The 19,882-nt window shown below is 44.7% G+C and overlaps 1 protein-coding gene across 4 annotated transcripts in view; it reads left to right on the top strand.

Annotated features, from left to right (window-relative positions):
- Positions 1–19,882, top strand: part of PLPP4 (phospholipid phosphatase 4) — a 554,796-nt gene that overhangs the window by 39,626 nt on the left and 495,288 nt on the right. For 2 of the 4 annotated variants that reach the window (XM_059899369.1, XM_059899367.1), the window contains exon 1: positions 412–958. The exons of 1 other annotated variant lie outside the window; for it this stretch is intronic. The gene's annotated coding sequence lies outside the window, so the exon portion shown is untranslated. Of the gene's footprint in view, positions 1–411; positions 959–11,125; positions 11,215–19,882 lie in introns of those variants that run through there. One more of the 4 variants, XM_059899370.1, reaches the window with a different exon arrangement.

Raw genomic sequence — 19,882 nt, 5'->3', positions numbered from 1 at the left:
CAACCCCGAGCAAAGGCCTCCCTGCCTATCGCGCATCTGGCACCAGCTTTTGAGAAAGGAAGAACCTTCCTTGTGAGGTCCACCGGCAAGGAGACAGGAGGCGCAGCTCAAATCTGTGTCCGCGGTAGAAAGATGAGGTGGATATTTAAGGGTTAGGGTATGGCGGCGGTGAATCAAGGAAAAACGCGGTTGTTTACAAAATTTAACGAAGTGACGGGTTCTGACGCCCAGGTGCAAGCAGGCGGCATGTTTCTTCCTGGGGCACATGTACTCCTTCATGGGGTGTGGGTATGAAACGCGGTGGAAATCCGGGCTGTGACGTCAGAGGCCGCCCATCCCGCGAGCAAATCTGTTCTGCGCAGACTCGGATCCGCCATCTTGGCTTCAACTGGTTCCGGCCAGGTTTGTCCTGTTAAAAGCGGAGGGGTTTTGGCCCAGCTGCTTGGTTTTCTGCCCTCCTGGAACGCGTGCTCAAGAATTTCTGTTAGTCACCCGTTTCTTCAACCCTGTGGGGCACGGTTTAAGGACACCAGCTGTCACGTAAGCAGTCACGCTGTCCGGAGACCACAATGCCCTGAGGAGGTCCCGGCTGGCTCGGTGTAGAGAGACAGGGGCCCGGCTGGGCAGCCACCGGCTGTGGGCAGGAAACAGTCTCATGAACATCTGTCCCAGTGAACCCTTCAGCCAACCCCAGCCAACATCTGTTTGCAATTGTGTGAGAGACCCAAGTAAGAGCAGCCGGATGGAGTCAGGTGAATGCACAGAACTGTGAGAAGTAACGCCACAAACAGTGGTTTGAAGCCGTTTGATTCTGTGGTGGTTTGTTACATAGCCAAGCTCTTGATACAGGACCTTCCCGCCGACCACTGCCTCCTGGAAATGGGGTTCATCTCTCCTTATCTTTCTCCTGAGAATTAGCTGTCACCCCCCCTTCTTCCCTCACCAGCCGGGAATTCAGGTGAGTAACATTCTCTACCTCTTCCCACATCCATGATAGACGGGTTCGTCTCTTCAGGTTTACAGCCTGATTGTGGAGCAAACCTAATTTAAGAACGCTGTTTACGATTCTTTCTGAGCATCGTGATAACGAATTCAAAATTATGTGCAACACAAATACGGAGAAGACACATGGTAAGGATGAGGAAGAGGCCCCTCTGGGAGGAGTCTGAGTTTTGAAGGAGGTCCTGGGTATGAATAGGAGCAGCTGGGAGGGCGTTTCAGAATGGGACTAGGTGTGGGTAGTAAGCGTTGTTTCCTTTGAGGAACAGACTGAAGGGAAGTCCGTCGGACTCAGAGTGGCTGCCATGGCCATGCCCTCTTGGAGGAGATTGGGCCGCAGGAAGTTCTCTGTATGCAGATTCCTGCTTTTGTGCCATGTGAACTGGCTACTATTGGTCAGACTAGGCTTTCACGCCAACCTGAGTTCCTCACCCTCAGCGGTCCACAGATGGCCTTAGCCTGTGTGAGCAACCTGAAATTGTGGGCAGAATTTTCTATTTCCCTTCACATGTTTTTCTGGTAAGAGTATCTATACTTTTATCACACTCATAAAGGAAGTGGGGCTTGACCCTGAAAGATAATAACCAGGATTTCAGGAAACAGAATGAGAGATGCAGCAAGCACATATGAACTTTTATGAAAATGCACATATAATTATGATAGTCATTTTGCAAGAACACACACACACACACACAAGATGCACATTAAGCAGTTTAGAGTGGTTGCCTCTGGTGGGGGCAGGGAGCCTGGAAATGGGAGTGTGGTCTGGAGATGAAGGAGGAAGAAAAGAACCAGTGTATAGGCCAGTGGTGGCCTTGCAAGTGACCTGGCTCAAGAACTTTGGCCAATAGGGCACTCTGTGTTGGAAGTGACAAACTGACAAATCGAACCCTTTCTCCAGGGATGTTTTTAACGTGAGACGTGGAGAGCAGCGTAAATGGAGGCAGTCGTAGAATGAGAGCTGGGCGTGGAGGAGTCCTGAGGAGGGAGAGCAGGTGACTGCCTCTGCTGGGGTAACAAGATGCATGGGCTGCTCTTGGGTCACCGCAGTGACTTGAGCTAACGCAGAGGAGAAGCTGCCTCATTGTGCCTCCTTCAGAGCAGTCTTGCCGCAGATCTGGGAACGCCAGTGAGGCTCGGAGGACTTCCCTTCCAGGTCACTCCCAGACAGCAGCAGCGGAAGTGATGCCCAGGTGGTGAGAAGACTGTGAGCCTGTGAGTGTAGGAAGGGTCCTGGGGCCTCAGGAAGTCAATTGCCCTGTGATACAGTCTCGGCCTGTTTCTGTGTCCCCGAGCCTTGGCCAGCCATGGGGCAGGGTGCTCGTTCATGCCCCCTGGGCTAATGCGGCTGGTTAGAACGCAGCGGGCTGAGTGGCTGCAGAAATAACAGCTGTTCTCTCCGGCTCCCCCAAGCAGCGCGTCAGCTCGCTGTTGGCAGGAGGTCTGGGGCCCTCGTCCAATGTAGGAGCAATGTTGTAAAATGTGCTCCAGGCTGAAACAAAATTAGACCATTACAGCAATAGTATTTCTCTGTGGAGGGGCTGAGGTGCACAGCTGGGGCTCCGTGTTGTTGCTTGTCTGTTTTGGAAGGAGAGGAGACACATTTTTGCCCACATAAATTATACATCAGGTTCAGGACAAAGGACTTGTTTCTAGGTTTGATGGAATGCCATGGTTCCTGGCTGCAGCGGCCCCCTGAGATGCAGGCTGCCATTTAAACATTCTTAATTAGTGGTGGGCTGTGATGCAGTTGTTGCCAGCTGTTCCCAGTTCCCTGGGGAGAGTCCATGTTCCATAACACACGTGATTCTCTGCAGTTTTATTTTTTAGTGATTCTCTGCAGTTTTATTTTTTAAGTTGAGGAGTTTGATCCTCTCATACGTTCTTTCTCAAGAGTAGAAACATCATAATGGACCTTAATTTAGTCAAGAAAAGACATGATCATTAATGTCATTTTTTAAGTGGTCAGACAATATGGTCCCATCAAGACATGATAGGACTTCATGGTGTGAGCCAACCATTCACTCAAGGAGAAAGATTAAGTGGGATATCTCATGGCCTTTGGGGTCAGTCAGACTGGGGTTCAGTTCTTGTTTGATTTTCTAGCTGTGTGGTCTTGGATTAGTACTGCACAGTACTTGGAACACATTATAGGTTCAATCTGTGCTGGTCGTTGTTATTATTATTCATTTGCAAAGCAAAGTGTCCCAGTAGTCTTTTCTGTCTCTCTCTTGCATCTCAGACAGTTGGCTCTCCTTTGCTAACGTGGGGAATCACAGCCTCTCGGGGCTGGAATGAAGTTCAACCTTCTCTCTGAAGTGTAAATTCTTGAATGCTTAGCATCCTTGCCAGGTGGTCTTGTAGATTCTTCTTGATTACCTAACACGATGAGCAGCTCACTTCTCCTGAAGGCAACCTGCTCTCTCCTCAGGCAGCTCTGATAAAGGAATCCAACCCCATCATGAAATCTGTCTTCTTGCTCCTACTCTGATGCAGAATCAACACATGTTTAGTGAGCAATAAATATTCATTGTGTAGGAGGTACCCGTAGAGGATACAAAAATTTAATCCATGTTCCTTGACCTTAAATGGGAGTAAAGAACTATGCCCAAGGAAAGAAAAATGGAATGGAAGGTTGTATTTGACACAAAAGAAACCCTGGAGGCCTATCTCCCACATCCTTGAGCTTCAGTCATTAGGACGACTGTTGGAAGGAGGCAGGGGATTTGGCTTTCTCTTTCTTTCTTTCTTTTTTTTTTTTTTTTAATTTTATTGAAGTATAGTTGATTAACAACGTTGTGTTAATTCCTGCTGTACAGCAAAGTGATTCAGTTATACATATATATATATTCTTTTTCATATTCTTTTCCATTCTGGTTTATCACAGGGGTATTGAATATAGTTCCCTGTGCTATACAATAGGACCTTGTTGTTTATCCATCCCCTATAAATACTAGTTTGCATCTGCTAATCCCACACTCCTAATCCTTCCCTCCCTCACCCTCCCTTGGCAACCACAAGTCTATTCTCTATGTCTGTGAGTTTGTTTCATAGATATGTTCATTTGCGTCATATTTTAGATTCCACATATAAGTGATATCATATTGTATTTGTCTTTCAGGATTTGGCTTTCTTGATGGAGCTGCATGTCCAGTAACTCAGGCTCCTGGGTCAGTGCAGAACATTATTAAGAAAAAATTTTTTTAAAAAATTTATTGTTATTTAAAGAATTCACCTAAGGATTATGACTATGGAGTGTCTTAGCCTGGGATCTCTAGAAAACAGGCCTGAAGCAAAGCTCACAGGCCGCAGTGGGGGCTGGCAAATTTTGGCCTGTGTCACCTGTTTTTGTATAGTCTGTGAGCTAAGAAAGCCAACCACTCAGTGATTTAAAGCAGGGGTTGGCAAACTACGTGCCAGATTCAGCCCACTCATTGCCTGTTTTATAAGATCCATGAGCTAAGAATGGTTTTTCCAGTTTTAAATGGCTGAAAATAAATGAAAAAAAGATATTTTGTGACATGTGAATATTATATGAAATTTAAACGTCAACATCCATAAATAATGTTTTCTTGAACAGTCACATCCACTCATCAACGAATCGCATTGGCACTTGCTTTCAAGCTACAAGGGCAGAGTTGAGTCGTTGTGACAGAGACTGTGTGGTTTGTAAAGCCTGAAGTGTTTACTACCTGGCCATTTACAGAGAAAGCTTGATGGGGAAGTGGAGAATGGTGAAACCCCAAGGAGAAAAAGAGAATTGAGAGAGGCATACAATGACAGTAAATACAAGCTGGTGTTTGACACAGTGGGTCAGAGTTTGTAAGAAACACAGCAGTGCAGGACATCGCTGGAACAGAGGCATGGGAATCACTTCAACTCAGAACCGTCCAAAGCAGGAAAGAAGGGTGAGGAGTTTACCAGTCGGCTCCTTCCTCTCTCGGCTGTTGGGTGTTAACATTCCTGCACTTCTGAGCTGATTCCTGGCCCATCCAGGGAGGTGCTGGGAGAGACAGAGCTTCTGTGGTCTGGTCTGGCCAGCATGTGGGCCGAGCAGACTTTGTCAGTTGATGTCAGTTAGAAGGGGCTCCTAATTGATGGCAGCAAAGGTGGTGGCAGCAGAGCTGGGCTGTACAGCTAAGAAAGTGGCATGAACCCTCCTTAGGAAGGCTCTGGGGAGCAGGAGGGGCGGGGGTGGCTGGGGAGAGAGGAAGGTGGGTGGGAAGGTCTGGAGTGGTGCATGAACAGGGTCTAGTACGTGGAATCAGTCCTAGTATCCGTTCTCTTGTCAGTTGCAAGAAAGAGATCAGGTGATGCTTGCTAGAATTAATAAGCATCACCTGAAGTCTGAGCACAGGTTGATACTTGGGATGTTGGGTAAGGCTGAGGTAAGGGAGGGCTTGGTGAGTCTGGAAAAACCTTTCTTAACTTGACCTCACCCAGCATTCCAGGCCCCGGATGTCAGAAGGAAAAAGCAAGCTCTCACCACATGGAATTTTTTTTTTTTTTTTTAAAAGAACCTTCAATTCAAGGAGCTGATAGGCTAGCCGACAAGAAGGGATAGATTAGGGGCAAAGTCTGTAGATATAGAAGCTCTAGTTGGAGGAGGGTTGGTTTTTATTTTTATTTTTTCCCCTAGGGAACAATGAGTAGTGTTGTATTGGTCATCATTGAGTGGATATATCAATGCATAGCAATGTACAGTGTAGTTTTGTTTGAAAGATTCTATTTTTTTAGAGCAGTTTTCGATTCACAGCAAAATTGAACAGAAGGTACAGAGATTTCCCATATGCTTCCTGTCCCCACACATGCACAGCCTCCTGCATTATCAACATCCCCCCTCAGACTGTAAATTTGTTATAATTGACGACCCTACATTGACACATTATTATCACCCAAATTCCACAGTTTACAGTAAGGTTCACTCGTGGTGTTGTACATTCTATGGGTTTGGACAAATGTACAACATGTACCCATAATTATAATATCATACAGAGTATTTTCACTGCCCTAAAAATCCTGTGTGCTCTGCCTATTCATCCCTCCCTCTCCCCTAACCCCTGGCAACCTGTGATCTTTCTATTAACTGTATAGTTTTGCCTTTTCCAGAATTAATTATGCTTTTCAGGTTGGCTTTTTTCACTTAGTAATATGTACTTAAGTTTCCTCCGTGTCTTATCATGGTTTGATAGCTCATTTCTTTTTAGCGCTGAATAATATTCCATTGTCTGAATGTACCACAGGGAATCTATTTATCCGTTCACCTACTGAGGGACATCTTGTTGGTGGTTGTTCAGCAGTTAGTTGTGATTCTGAGGTTTCCGTGAGAAGGGGTGAGCTCACTTTCTACTCCTCTATCTTGTCTCTAAAACCAGCATTCATATTTTGTTGTGTAGTAATGTTGATCCTTTAAAATTAGCTTTTGCCACTCAGATCTTTAAATCAGACACAGGACTAGGGCCAGATGTTTTGTTTTGTTTTTTTTCTTTTCCTTTGTGCTTTGTCTAGTTTCACTTGCTCATAGGGTGCTGTGTGCAGAGGCCTTGCACTGGGGCGCTTCAGGTCAGGGTTCCCAGTGTGAAAAGGCTGCTCTGACGCCTCAGCCTTGGTGGGCCGTGTGCAGAGACGCTGTGCCCAGCATGGCAATCTGGAGCCTGACTGAAGGACATCTTGGTTGCTTCCAAGTTTAGGTCACTTCTTCATAGCCTCAGTTTCCTCTCTGTTAAACGTGTGTTTGAACAGGTCATCTTTATGTTTATTTCCAGCTCTAATATATTTCTTCCAGAATGCCCAGACCAAATAAGGGAACCAGGCTGACCTAGGGTCCTTGGCAGTGGGAAACGTTGATGATGGGACAGATAACTGTGGAAGCCTTTTCGTGCAACTTAAATCACTTGGATGATTATTGCTGTTTTCTGAGTTTAATAAGGGAGCCCGAATGCCTAGGGAACTATGTGCTGGCAGCTTCATTTCTTTAGTGTTAAGGTTTTTGTTAAAAAAAAAGACAAAGCAAATAAGAAACAAGTAAAGTTTAAATAAAAAGGATAAAACACCATAAAGCCAATGTATTTTGCTAGATGATGCACAATCCCGAAACTGTCCGAATGGATTTAAAGGCTTTATGGAGACGGTTTGTGGTATTTGTGAACACTCTCGTCAGCACTTGTAAAATTATGAAATTTAGCAAGGAAAAAAATTGGTTTGCCTGTTTAGCAAATAATAAATCAAATAACTCCCACACTAAACCAAAAGCCGAGGAAGAGAGAGAGCAAGCAATACAAAGAAGAAAACAAGGGATAATGAAAAAGGCCCCAGGCAAGCAGGCAGCAGTGAAGTGAAGTTTCTTGCAGAGCCCCTGTCCTTCAGTAAGAGGTGGGAGTTGGTGGCCCCGTGGCAGCAGCTGTTAATCCTGGTGATGGAGGAGGCACATGTTCCATTACCTTCTGCAGCGGATGACAGTGATAATAATGATGGCCAGCGTTCCTCGTGTACTTGTTCCGGGCCATGTGCTGGGCTGAGAGCTTCCGATGTGTTAACTTCCCTGAAATTTCCAGCTGAGCTCCCTGCTCTCTGATCTCCAGCATCCTTGCTTTGTGCCATACAACACGTGTCACCCCTGCCTGTTCTCCTGCTCTTTCACCTGTGCCAGTGTGTTTCCTTGCCGACACTGTGAACAATCTGAGGGGAGAATGTGTCTCTCTCATGTGTACTGTCCTTGGCACTGAGCAGAGAGTCAGGACCAAACTGCAGGCTCAAAATGGACTTGATGGAATAGCTTGCAGACTCCTTTCATCTACTAATGACACCTGGAGCTTATGAAGGGCTGTGTGCTGGACCCTGAGCTCGGTACTTGCAAAGCATGACCTCATCTCATCCTCAGAACATTCCCAGGAGGCGGGCAGTTTTGTCTGTACTTCCATCTAGAGGGTTGAGGATCAAGGAGGTTCTGCTATCTGCCCAAGGTCATTGCCAGAAAATGGTCAAGGTGGGTTTTGAACAGGGGTGGACCTGACACCCCAGCTGATGCTCTTCACCACTAGGACACATGCTTTTGCTCTGGGAAGGCCCCTGAAGGGAGACATAGAGAGCTCTTTTGCAGTTAATGAAAGGCTAGGGTATACATGCAGGAACTTTTATCAGTCCCTGGAACATTATCCTAAACAGTCTCCTCTGCTGTTGCTGAAAACCTATTAGCTGGGGTTGTTTAGGAATGAACTGAAGAGGAAATGACACCAATGCCTGGCAAGGTGGAAGGACAATGCGATGGAGAAACAGAACTGAAGGGAAGTCGCAGAAGTGATGCTGTGCTCCCTTCACTTAAAAACAACCAACCAACTTGTGCAAAGCATTCTAAAGGGTTCATATAAAGTGTGTGCATGTGTGCAAGTACCCACATACTTCTATGCAATGCATAGCGAACAAGCCTGTGGGTTCTAGAAATAATCCAAATGATAAATGGTCTCTGTCTACAAATATTGTAAGCAACGATGCCAAATTATTTGGACAAGTTTGCTAACAGATGTGATGTGTTTAGCTAAACAGATATTAATTTTCCAGCTCTTTGACCCGCTGATAAATTATATCCTGTTGAAGATACATTGCAAGTTACAGTAAAAGCTGATGTTGCATGTGATTGTCAAGACGTAATTCAAATGAGATGAAGACTCTCCTGCCACATATGATGTTCTTTGGTTAGAAAATATCCACAGTGCTTTTGATACTGTAGATTTAAGAAAGACTATTTTATATAACACAGCAATAAAGGCATTTACTATACTTAAAAATAATATGTTAATCCCAGTGGTTTTTTCAGTATTTTGAACCATTTATCATTTCTGGGACAGGTTTTGGAATTTGTGATCTGCCTTTTGGAAAGGTGCTTTTCTCTAGCACTTACGTGGAATCTTTTGACACCAAGTACCTGGCTTTGAAATGTTGCTAGGCTACAAAATAAAGTCGCTCGCGGCTGGTTTAAAATACATGCTGCTTTTGTGGGATGTATGATCATGATTTGGAGTTCCCAGTGATTTGGAAAGTTGCTGTCAGTCTCAGCTGATGCTTTTTTCGTCTATGAAAAGAATATTTCTCAACCTTGACACTGTTGACACATTAGACCAGACAATTTTTTTGCTGTGTGTGTCTGTCTTATGTATTGTAGGGTATTTAGCATCATCCTTGGCCTGTGTGGGCTAGATGCCAGTAGCACTTCCCCAGTTGGGACAATTAAAATATCTCCAAAGGCTGCCAGCATTGCTCCCCCTCTCCCCTGCCTGGTTGGGAACCACTGATATAAAGCTTCAGAAGGTCAGATGTCTGCAAAGCTCTGCATGTTGCCCTGATTTTATGGATAGTTACAGAGTATTTCACATGCGCTTTCTCTTTACAGCTGCTATTAACATAAATATTCTTATTTGTAATTCTGGCAATAGCCTGGCAGTGAAGATTAGTGGAGGGGAAAAAAGCAGAAATATCCTCCTGCGATATTGCAGTGTATTGAATTACATGCTTTCGAGGTGCCAATAAAGAAGATGATAAATGGCATAACCTTCAGTTAAATGCTGCGTTCCCTGCTTCCTGTTTCATGTGTCCCTCACTATAGCTTATCCTTCTGGATCAGTTAATTGTATGTTTCTCTTTAACCTTCACTGATGTCACCCAGAGTTGACTCTCTAGTATTTTATTTTTTATTCTTGTTATCAGTAAAGCTTTGCTATTCACTTGTCATTAAAAGTGTCAGTTTGTTTTTCATTCCATATATCTGGCTGACTTCCTGCTTGGATGGATGGAAAAAAAAAATCTATTTGACTTTGATGGAGCTAAGATTATATTGCTGTTTTTTTTAAAGATTGTATTGCTATTGATCAGTGTCTTTTGCATGGCAACTCTAGTACAAGTAAAATCATAGAATTTTAGCCTTTGCAGGTGAACAATAATACTAAGGACAAAAAATAATATTCTGTTATTAGTCTGAGAATAATCTCTTCAGCTAGACCTCAGAACATCCCTTCTGGTTTATATGATAATATGATTTGGACTGTGAATCTAAGAGTTTTACCGTTCTGAAGAACTACTCCAACTCCCTCACATTGTAAATGGAAAGGTTAAGGTCAGGTGAGAAAAAAAAAGTGATGCTGTCAAGACCATACAACCAGATAGTTCCAGAACTAGGACTAGAACCCTCTGTGGAAGATTGCAGTGGTGGCTCTAATTCAGGGGTTGGCAAACTCCGGCCCTCAGAGCAAGTCTGGCTTGCTGCTGCTTTTTCTAAATACAGTTTTATTGGAACACAGTCACACCCATCAGTTTACTTATGATGTATGGCTTCTTTCATGCTACAGTCACAGAGTTGAGTAGTGGTAGCAGAAACAGTATGGTCCCAGAAGCCAAAAATATTTACCATATGGCCTTTTACAGAATGAGCTTTCGTATACTGCCACTAATTCTTCATTCCCTTTGCTGTATAATATTACAGTGCCCTCCCTCCTCACTTCCCCGCTTCCTGACTCTGGACTCAGCCATATGACTTGCTTTGGGCCTGCTTGTTCTTGGGCCTCTGCCGTTGCAATGAGAAATTCCCACACCAGGCTGCTGGAGGCTGACAGACGTGGAGCGGAGTCCAGTCGTCCAAGTCCTCCTAACCGAGGTCAGCCTCGATCAGCTGTCAGCTGGGCAAACCCCAGACAAGTGAGCGGGGTCAGCCAACAAGCAATAAGTGCTTACTGTTCGTGCAAAATTATTGTGGCATATGAAATGGATACACTTCTCTTGAGAATTATGTGTTAGTTAAGGACTCAGATTTTAGAGATAGATAGCCTGGGTTTGGGTCCTGACTCTGCTAGTTTTTAGCTGCATGACCTTGTTACTTCTTAAATCATGTTGCCTCTCAAATCTTTCTTTTTTCCATGTTTATAGTAGCTATTACTGCTTTCTTGACAGCTGGTTTTCCTTCGTTTTATACAAACAGGAAGGTTGTATTTCTCTGCCTTCTTGAAGATGGGCATGGCTATGTGACTTCTTGTAGCCAGCAGACTCTGGGTGACAGTAAGTGTGTCACTTGTGGGTGGAAGCATTAATTGCTAATGCTTGTTCGCCATGAATTCTTCCCCCCATGCAGGCATCTGTGGAAGAATGCATTGATGGAGGTCAGTGCTGAGCTACCACATGGTGGACACTTTCCTTGGGGAGTCATCTGGACCCACAGTGGACTTGGCATGAGTGAGAACTTAACTTTTGTTGGGTTCAGCCACTGGAATTTGGAGGGTGCTTGTTACCGTAGTTGAGCAAATATTTTTTGAGAATTTAAAAATTTTTTCTGAAATGAAAATTACTACAAATGGAAAAGTCATGGTGGAGAGAATGGGGTCCCTGTGAGTTCATCAACAGCTATTTATCAGAGACCTACTGTGTGCCAAGGAGTAATGGGGAAAACAATGCAACTCCTGGGGTAAAATTGAGGAATCACCACTAAATAAGCTGCATGACCTATGGTGGAATTGACTTCATCCTTTTGAGCTTCAATGTCTAAGATTGGGACAAACCTATTTAACCTTTTCAGGATATCGTGAGGGTTCAATAGGGTAACATAATGATGAAGTTTCCAGAGTCTTGGATGAACTATGGGGACTGTTATGTGCACAGCAGACAGGATGAAATGTTCTGGGGCCTGGGCCAGGCTGGGATACCCAGTAGCCCAGTGGCTATGGAATTTGGGATGTAGCTGGGGAGACCCTAGGTAACTTCCAGGACGAACTAAGAAGGTATGCAAGAACTCTGAAGGTCATGAGGCCAGCACAGGGAGAGCAAGGACAGTTGGGGGACACTGGTGGGCACATCGGGAACCACAAGAGGCAGAGTAGAGGCAAGTGCAGGGCTTTGGAGTTAAAGAGGCCTGGGTTGGTACCACGGATCTGCTCTTTACTTACTTGCTGTGTGACCGTGGCAACTTATTTAACCTCTCTGGGCCTTCATTTCCTCATCTGTGAAATAGGGATAACAATAGCGTTAACCTTGTAGGGTTTTTGGGAAAAAAAATGAGAGAATAACTGTAAAGTACACATGACAAGTACTTAATTATTGAATGCCATTCTTACTTTTATTATTGGTGTTAATCTACAAAGTTAGAAGGTGTGCAGGCCTGCCCAATTCAAGTGGATCCACCTAGTACATATCTACCCAGTACACGTGGCTAGGGTTTCTTAAAAGGAATATACTGGGGGAGAGAGGTGGGGTGGGCAACCAGCCTTTTCCTTGGCTAATGTGATGGTGAGGCTCCATGGCCAGTATTTAGACCTTAGGGGAATAATATTTTGGAAATAGACTGAACTTGCCAAGTTATAATAAGTTCCTTGCCCGATGATGCTAAACAGAACTAAGCCCTGAGGGGGCCATGAAAACCAAACAACCTAATTTGATCCTGCCTCAATATCTCTGTAAAGGATGTGTGAATGCCTACTCATGATCTCCTCTATCTCTTAGCCCAAAGGAATTCAGTGTGAACTTGAAATCTCTTAGCGGCTTTAAAGTTTTTACTTCTTTTAGGGGAGGAAAAAAAAAAGAATAAAAACTTCTTAATTTATTCTCTTCTAGTTGCATAAAGGTAAGAATCCTGCACAGATTAAATTATGTGGCAGTTTCCATTTCTAGTTGGGCAATGTTAGCAATATGGAGATCATGTAAAAGAACAATTAGATTTTATACACAATGTACATGTTCCAAACGAATACCTCCGGTCTCTTCTTTTAATTGTTAAGTGCCTCTGGCGTTTTAGCTTATTGGAAGGATCAGGAAGCAGTATTCTAATCGGGCCAAGTTCCAGAAAGGGAGGATGGGAGCAGGAAAGTTTTTTCTCTTGCATTTCCCTGGCAAGTACCTTGTGGGATGCACATAGATAAAATGACCGATTTAGATGTAAGCAAGGACTAGCAGATGAACTGATGGGAGCCTGCTGGGAAGGCAGAACACACTGCTGAAGGCTCTGAAATGGTCCTCGGCTCAGTAGCTACCAGTGGGCATTTGGGGGGCCCCTTTCAAGTTTACAGCTATATTCTGGGCAGCAAAGTTATAGACTACTTGATTAAAGGTGTTGCAATTAAATTTGCTTGAAAAGAAGAGTTAGTGTGCCATGTCTTTCGGAAAAAAAAAAACCTGTTCATAACAGAGAAAGGTACCTTGTGAATTAATTTTCCAATTCATTCTTGCTGTGGATATCGCCCATGCCTGAGAGGCAAGGTATAAAACTCAAAGAACTGAAACAGTGAAACAGAAACTTTTTGCGATTTTTTTAAGCTCATATGATGGGATTGTATTCACTTTGGAAGTCTTTGAATCTAGGAGTTTTCCTCTCCATTGCTAAGTTGATAATGCATTCAGAGTAGATATTAAAATACTTTCATGCTTAAAACACAAAAGCAGATGTGGCTCTGGTTGTATATTGGTTTTATAAGCTGAACTCCTACCGTCAGCTTCAAAAGAACCTTGTTATCGTCTAGGAATTTGGATAACTATTTTAAAGAATATTCTAAAAAAGTAACCAATATTATCATATAAAAATGCCTCATATTTGGAGATACGACTTCTTAGGACAGATTTTACTTTTGTCCTTTTATTTTGCTTCTCTTCTCCTTTTTATGCCTTTTCAGTTATTTTGGGGTTTGTGATCTTTTTGAAATGTTTTTCTAACTTAGTTTAAATTTTAGATGAAATCGTTTTGCTTCGGAGACCTAAAGAATGGTCTCGGGGTACAACTTTCTTTTGTTCTGGCTTCAGAAAAATTCAGAAGATATTTCAGCACTGCTTTGAAGTCTAATTAATGCAATTAAATTGTTTTTAAACTCCAAGACAAAAGCCTCTAGATAAATACTAAATAGTAAACCAAATACTTGTCCCTTTTAACTAAGTAGGAGTGTGTGCACACGTTGACGCTGGAAAACTGCGTGACTTTCAATAGAAAACCAGTTGACTGCCAGGTTTCTTGTCTATCTGCAGCCAAGACATTAAAGTGTGTGCGTGTATGTGGGCGCCCACACATACGTGCATGTGTATTTGCATACTTTCAAGCAAAGTTTTGTTATATTAAGACAGAAATTCCTCGAATCTCTTTAACTGGCCCCAAGTCATGCCATTATGATTGTTACAGGCATTATCCTTGGTTTTCACATTCTATATATAAGATCACAGAAAATGAATTCAAAGTAGAAAAAGCCAAAGCAATTTGCAGTTCTGGGCTTGATCAATTGGCTTTTGGAATTAGATCCAAGGGGAAGGGAAGTGGGGTTCATATTTTGAGTAGCCTTGAGACCCGAACTCTGAGTCTTTTCCAGGAAAGGCATTGGGGCAAAGACCTGGGGACACCTCTGCTCTTACCAGTGCAGCTCAGGACGGCTTCCCAGTGGTTTCCCAGAGCCCCAGGGAACCAGAGGCAGCCCAGAGGAAAACCAATGCACGTGTTTCATACATATGAACACCAGTTTAAAGTCTATGATTAATACTGTGATTAAGAGGCTCTTAGATGTAAAACTGTAAACCTAAAAAGTGAATGTGCCAGAGATATTTGGATTTCTAAATATATGCAAATATATGAAGTGGCAGATTCCGAATGGCTGCTTTCCCTAATGCAATAAATGCTTTAGTTTCAACATATATACTTAGTTGGTGCTCAGTTCTTCCTTTGGAAGCCGTAATGAAGCTTCTTTCATGATCCCAGATTAACTGTTGGTCAAGGTTTTCTTTCCCAAGTGCTTGGCTTTTGGTGGCCTTAGGAAAGCTGCCCACCAGCCCAGGTCTCATCACAGAAGAGGCCATTTATTATCAAAGGAAAGCAAGTTTCCAGTATTGTTGGAGCTGACCTCATTGTGGTTGGTCTGACTTTGTGGCTATGTCTTGTTCCGCCATCTCCTGAGCCTTCTCGAAAAAGTGCCTCACATGATCGACCCCTTTTAAACCTTCAAATTAATTGGAATTACGTTGAGTTGCTCGTCTTCTAGCTTTTATTTATTTGTCCTTGTGATAATTTGAGTTTTCCCCAAGAACTTGTAGTTTTTTTCTTTTTTAAGAATTTTACCTTTGAGACTCCTTTGTTTGAGAATTGTTACAGTATTCACTATTCTACCCAAAGTAGTCTTTAACCTTGAGGGCAGAGACAGTGCCTTTAATTTTTTCAGTGAGTGAGGTCACACGTGTCCCATGGTGGGGAATTTTTTTGTGTTGGGGGGCAGGGGACAACAACGTTTGTTTCTTCTTCAGACACAGTAGGGGGCCAGCCCCCAACTAGCACAGTACCCTGGGGAAACTGAGGTTCCTGATGGCCTGCTGAGGCCAAGGGCCAACACCCAGGATGTTTGTGCACCAGTGGCAGGCAGGGACACCAGCTGCACACCACAGAGCTGGAGACCACACTGGGAAGGGCAGGTGACATGTGCCTCCAGTCCTGGTGTCTCGGCCTCTGTTTTTAGATGTATCCTCCCTACACCTCCGGGACCCCAGGGCTCTTGCAAGGGGCACAGGCACCCAAGTAGGTCTGGGGTTGGATGACAGGCTGTGGAAAGAAAATGTGAAAATTAGTAAGTGGAGACCTTCCTGGTGATCCAGTGGTTAAGACTCCACGGTCCCAATGCAGGGGGCCCGGGTTCGATCCCTGGTCAGGGAACTAGATCCCACACGTATGCCGCAACTAAGACCTGGCGCAGCCAAATAAATATTTAAGAAAAGTAATAAATGGAAGAGCAGCCTGCAACTGTCATCTGCTTTCATCTGAGAGGAAACACAAACACAGGTGCTTGTCTCAGAGAATCATGGCAAAATACACCTTCCCCCACCACCCACAGAATTGATTCATAAAGTCTGTGGCTGTTTCCAGAAAACCATTTGAGTCTCCATGGAGACAGGAAAACAACCAATCGTTAACGTCCTCTGATTTGGGGGCCTGGGGGCCTGCTGGGGCTCAGCCAGGGAAACCCGCAAAGTCATTGAAAGAGGTGGTCCTGACAGAGGTGGCGCGTGGACGATCGTAAGAGGCGGCTGGTTGATGGGTGGGCAGAGAAGGGACCGGGGGTGACAGCGGGCCTCGGATGGATTTGCACAGCGGCCCCTCACCCCCCGCCTCTGCCTTCTGCCCCCTGCCCCCTGGCTGCTAACCCTAACCACAACACTCCGCTAGAGTGGACCGAGCTTGGACTGAGCTTGGCTCTGCCCAAACCCGGCTCCCTCCTCCACCTCGGCGCCCAGGGTGGTGCCTCCAGGGAGGTGGGAGAGCCCATTAGAAGCTAAGCTGCACGCGTGGAGGCCCCCCAGCCGTGCCTGGGGGTCCAGGCCTCCTACGTTCCTCTGTGATCTCAGAGGACAGTAGCATGTTCAGGGCTGGGGACCTCACAGCCACAAGTGAGTGTTTATGACTTTGGCTCATGTGATTTGGAAGTCATGTAGTTCATATGCTCACAGTATTCAACAGTTAGAAATACTGTAGAGGTTTTTTAGCCAGTCCTCTGACTTTTAGCCCAGAGACCTAGAATGAGAATGGTCAGTGCCAGAATAGCGAAGTTTGGGGTCTGTGGCAGCACTGAACTGTCTGAAGAAGTCAGGGAAGGCTTCAGAGAAGGTCATATTTGAGCTGGGTCTTAAAGGCTGAGGAGGAATTCGTTACAAATGAAAGAGTTGGACACTCCGGGTGGGCACAGGGAATCAGTCACGCAGAGTCAGGCTCCACGAAGTTCCTGTTTCCTTCCTTCCTTCATTCCTCCCTTCCTCCTTTCTCCTTTCCTTCCTTCTTCCTCTTTTTCTTTCTCCTCCCTTCCTCCCTCCCCCCATCTCTCCACTCCCCTCCCCTCCCCCTCCCCCTCCCTCTCCCTCTCCCTCCTGTCCTATTTTCCTTCCTTTATTTGGGAAAAGAGTTTGGGACCCTGGGGCTGCTGGAATCTGAGTGACCTTGAAGTAGCTTTGGCTTTGGAGTGTGGCCAGGGGTCACGACTGGACTAACCATTTTCCGAAAGCTTGGATGATCTCAGAGGTGGCCTTGTGGAGGATGCAGCAATCTGGCCAGAGGGTGGGGGCATCCAAGGAGGTGAAGATGGGGAGCCAGGATTTTGATAGCTAAAAGCCTCAGTTATTTTTTAAGCTTTATTAAGATACGATTAACAAGTAAAAATTATATGTATTTAAGGTGTGCAACATGTTTGATAGATGTATATGTTGTGAAATGATCATCACAGTAGAGTGCGTTTACATGTCCATCCCTCACATAGTTATTTTGTTTTTTTGTGCATGGTGAGAACACTTGAGATCTATTTTCTTAGCAAATTCGAGTATACATTATTATTAACTATAGTCACCATGCCGTACATTAGGTTTCCAGCACTTACAGTGATTTTTTACAAGCTCATTTTGGAAGGAGGTAATTCCACTGTGCCAACAGAATGTTTTAGAATTTGTTCCACTGTGTGTGGTTCAGGAGGCTGATAAGCCCTGCCATGATCGGAGAATGTGGGGTACAGTAGCAAGGGCTACAGATGTGTTTTATCCTACGACTCTCAGAATTCTGGGCACTTGGACAGCTGAGTCCCAGCAGAGCTGGGGGACCATATGTGCACATGCTGTGCTGACAGGGGATGGGGTGGTAGAATGTGGCGGGAATGGGCTGGGAGAAGGCTGGTATCTGCCTGAGTCCTGCAGGGGCTCCCTCACCCTGAGAATGCTCCTTTCCCTTACACTGCTCTCTGTTGGGTGTTCCCAGGGTTTGTCACCCAGGGGCTTGCATGAACGGTGCTCTACTACCCTGGGCTGAGTTAACAGACTCTCACTGAAGGTTTGGGGTGATGGGGGCGGATTACAGCCCAAAACAGAATAAGAAGTAACTACAAAGAAAACAGTGAGCATCCCTGTCCTCAGCCTGCCAACCCTGTGTTTCTCCCTGGCACCTTTGCATAGTTTCTAAGGTCTGCTGGGGTCTTCCTGATTGTTCTTCAGGACCTCCTCCCTTTCCCACCCCTGGGCTCCCTGTCCCCCCCCCCCCCCCCCCGAGTGAGTTAGCTCTTCCTTGGGTTCCCTTCTCCATGTCAGTGTAGGCCCTGCCATTGATGAAGACCCATCAGTGAGCTTTCCTAAACCGTTGTCTGAAAATGAGTGCTGCCTCTGCCCTAGAATGTGAGAAAGATGGTGCTGGTGGTGGTGGTGGTGTGTGCATGCGTACATGTGTTTAATCCCCCTGCTGGATACAATTTACAAGTTAAAGCCAGCTGGTCTTTACTCCAAAGCAGGCAGTCATTCTTTTACCAGAATCTTCATCTTAACTGTGGTTGCCTTTATCCCTTCTCTGTACCCTAATCCTGATTTCTTTGTGGATACACACATGATGAGCACTGGGAATACCCAGGGTTGGAGGAGGAGAGTGTGTGTGTCTGTGTGTCTGTGTGTCTGTGTGATCTGGGGTAGACTGACGTGGAGACCCTAGAGACAAATGCTGCACTGAGCAGTGGTGCAAGAAATAAACCCTAAACCCGTCAGACCCCAGGCAAGTCTGGGAGGAGCAGGAGGAATGATGCCTGTCTTGATAACTTTCTTCCTCCACCTCTAGGACTTTTGCTCTTTGTCCTTATGAGCTGGGGATGGGGAGGGATTTCCGGTTCCTTGCAATCTCACCCTTCTTTTGGGCGTATGAATATGAGTAGGAGATATGAACAAAGAGTTGTAGCCATGTCTGAAATTGACTAAAATTCAGATGAAATATTTGTCATTCTTTCTTTATTCTCATAATAAGGTTTCCTATCAAGGTTTTCTCTTCTGCTTTACCTGTAAGACTTGGTGTTCCTTACTGAAAAGAAACCTTATGTCACAACTTCTAAAAGTCCATAACTTCTGGAAGAGTTCCTATGCTTGCTTTTCTTTCAGATTCTTCTTTCTCACTCTCTTTTGAAGACACACATTATATTTTCATAAATTAATAAAGAATATCATAAAAGTAGAGAAAGGAAAAGTGGCGTATAAATGATAAACTCTGCTCAAAACAGAAGAAAACAAATGCTTGAATAATGTGGTCAAGTAAAACAGGCTTTTAAAAAATTGTTAAAAAGAGAGTCCACTCTCAGAATTAAGAGGTAGAGATACCATTCTCTGTGTTGACAAAGAGCAAAGCATATCATGAATCCTTAATGGGGACAGAAAAACAAGGGTATGAAGTAGAGGTTACTTCCACTTCATGCTGGGCCATGGCTTGCATAGCCCTCAACAGGCTTATCTCCATTTTGGATACTTTCCACGAATATTTGGTCCAAGAGAACCCCCCTGAATGAGCCTTATGTCCATGGAACAATGCTTACTGAACACTTAACCCGAGGAAAATACTGCAGGAGACAAGGAGGACCAAGACATACTCAAGAAGGTTATTGTCTAGGAGGGACTAAAAGATAAATAGAACTCTTCAGTCCAAAGAAAATGCATATGAGATTTAAGGGAAGCAGCATTCACAACGTGATGGAGGTTTAGGGATGGATTCATGGACAAGAGCACTTGGAATTGAGGCTTGAGGGATGTGTGGACTTTCAAGAGGTGGGGGTGATGATGGGGGTGGCCCCAGCCCGGATGGAGCCTGTGTAAAGGAAAGCCCAGGGAGGCACATAAAGGGAAAAGCAAACAGAGACTGAACATTCTGTTTTCTATCAATAATATATCCTAGAGCAGATTTTAAAGCAGAGGAATAATGTGAGATAAGATTGGGAAGGTAGACTGTGTCTTTATTTCGGAGGTTCTTGAATTCTTGGGAAGAGCGGGGAGAGTTTATTCAGTAGGCAATGGAGGCTCATGGAGGATGTTTAAGGGGGTATTTTGCAGCCCTGAGTAACCTCAAACGACCCTGGCAGCCATCCTGCCTTATCCTTTTGGTCAGTCTTCTACTTTT

The sequence above is a fragment of the Balaenoptera ricei genome, chromosome 16, assembly GCF_028023285.1.
Source record: "Balaenoptera ricei isolate mBalRic1 chromosome 16, mBalRic1.hap2, whole genome shotgun sequence".
In the NCBI taxonomy this organism is placed as follows: domain Eukaryota; kingdom Metazoa; phylum Chordata; class Mammalia; order Artiodactyla; family Balaenopteridae; genus Balaenoptera; species Balaenoptera ricei.
The sequence above is the reverse complement of the archived record's forward strand: the minus strand, read 5'-3'. Positions and strand labels throughout refer to the sequence as shown.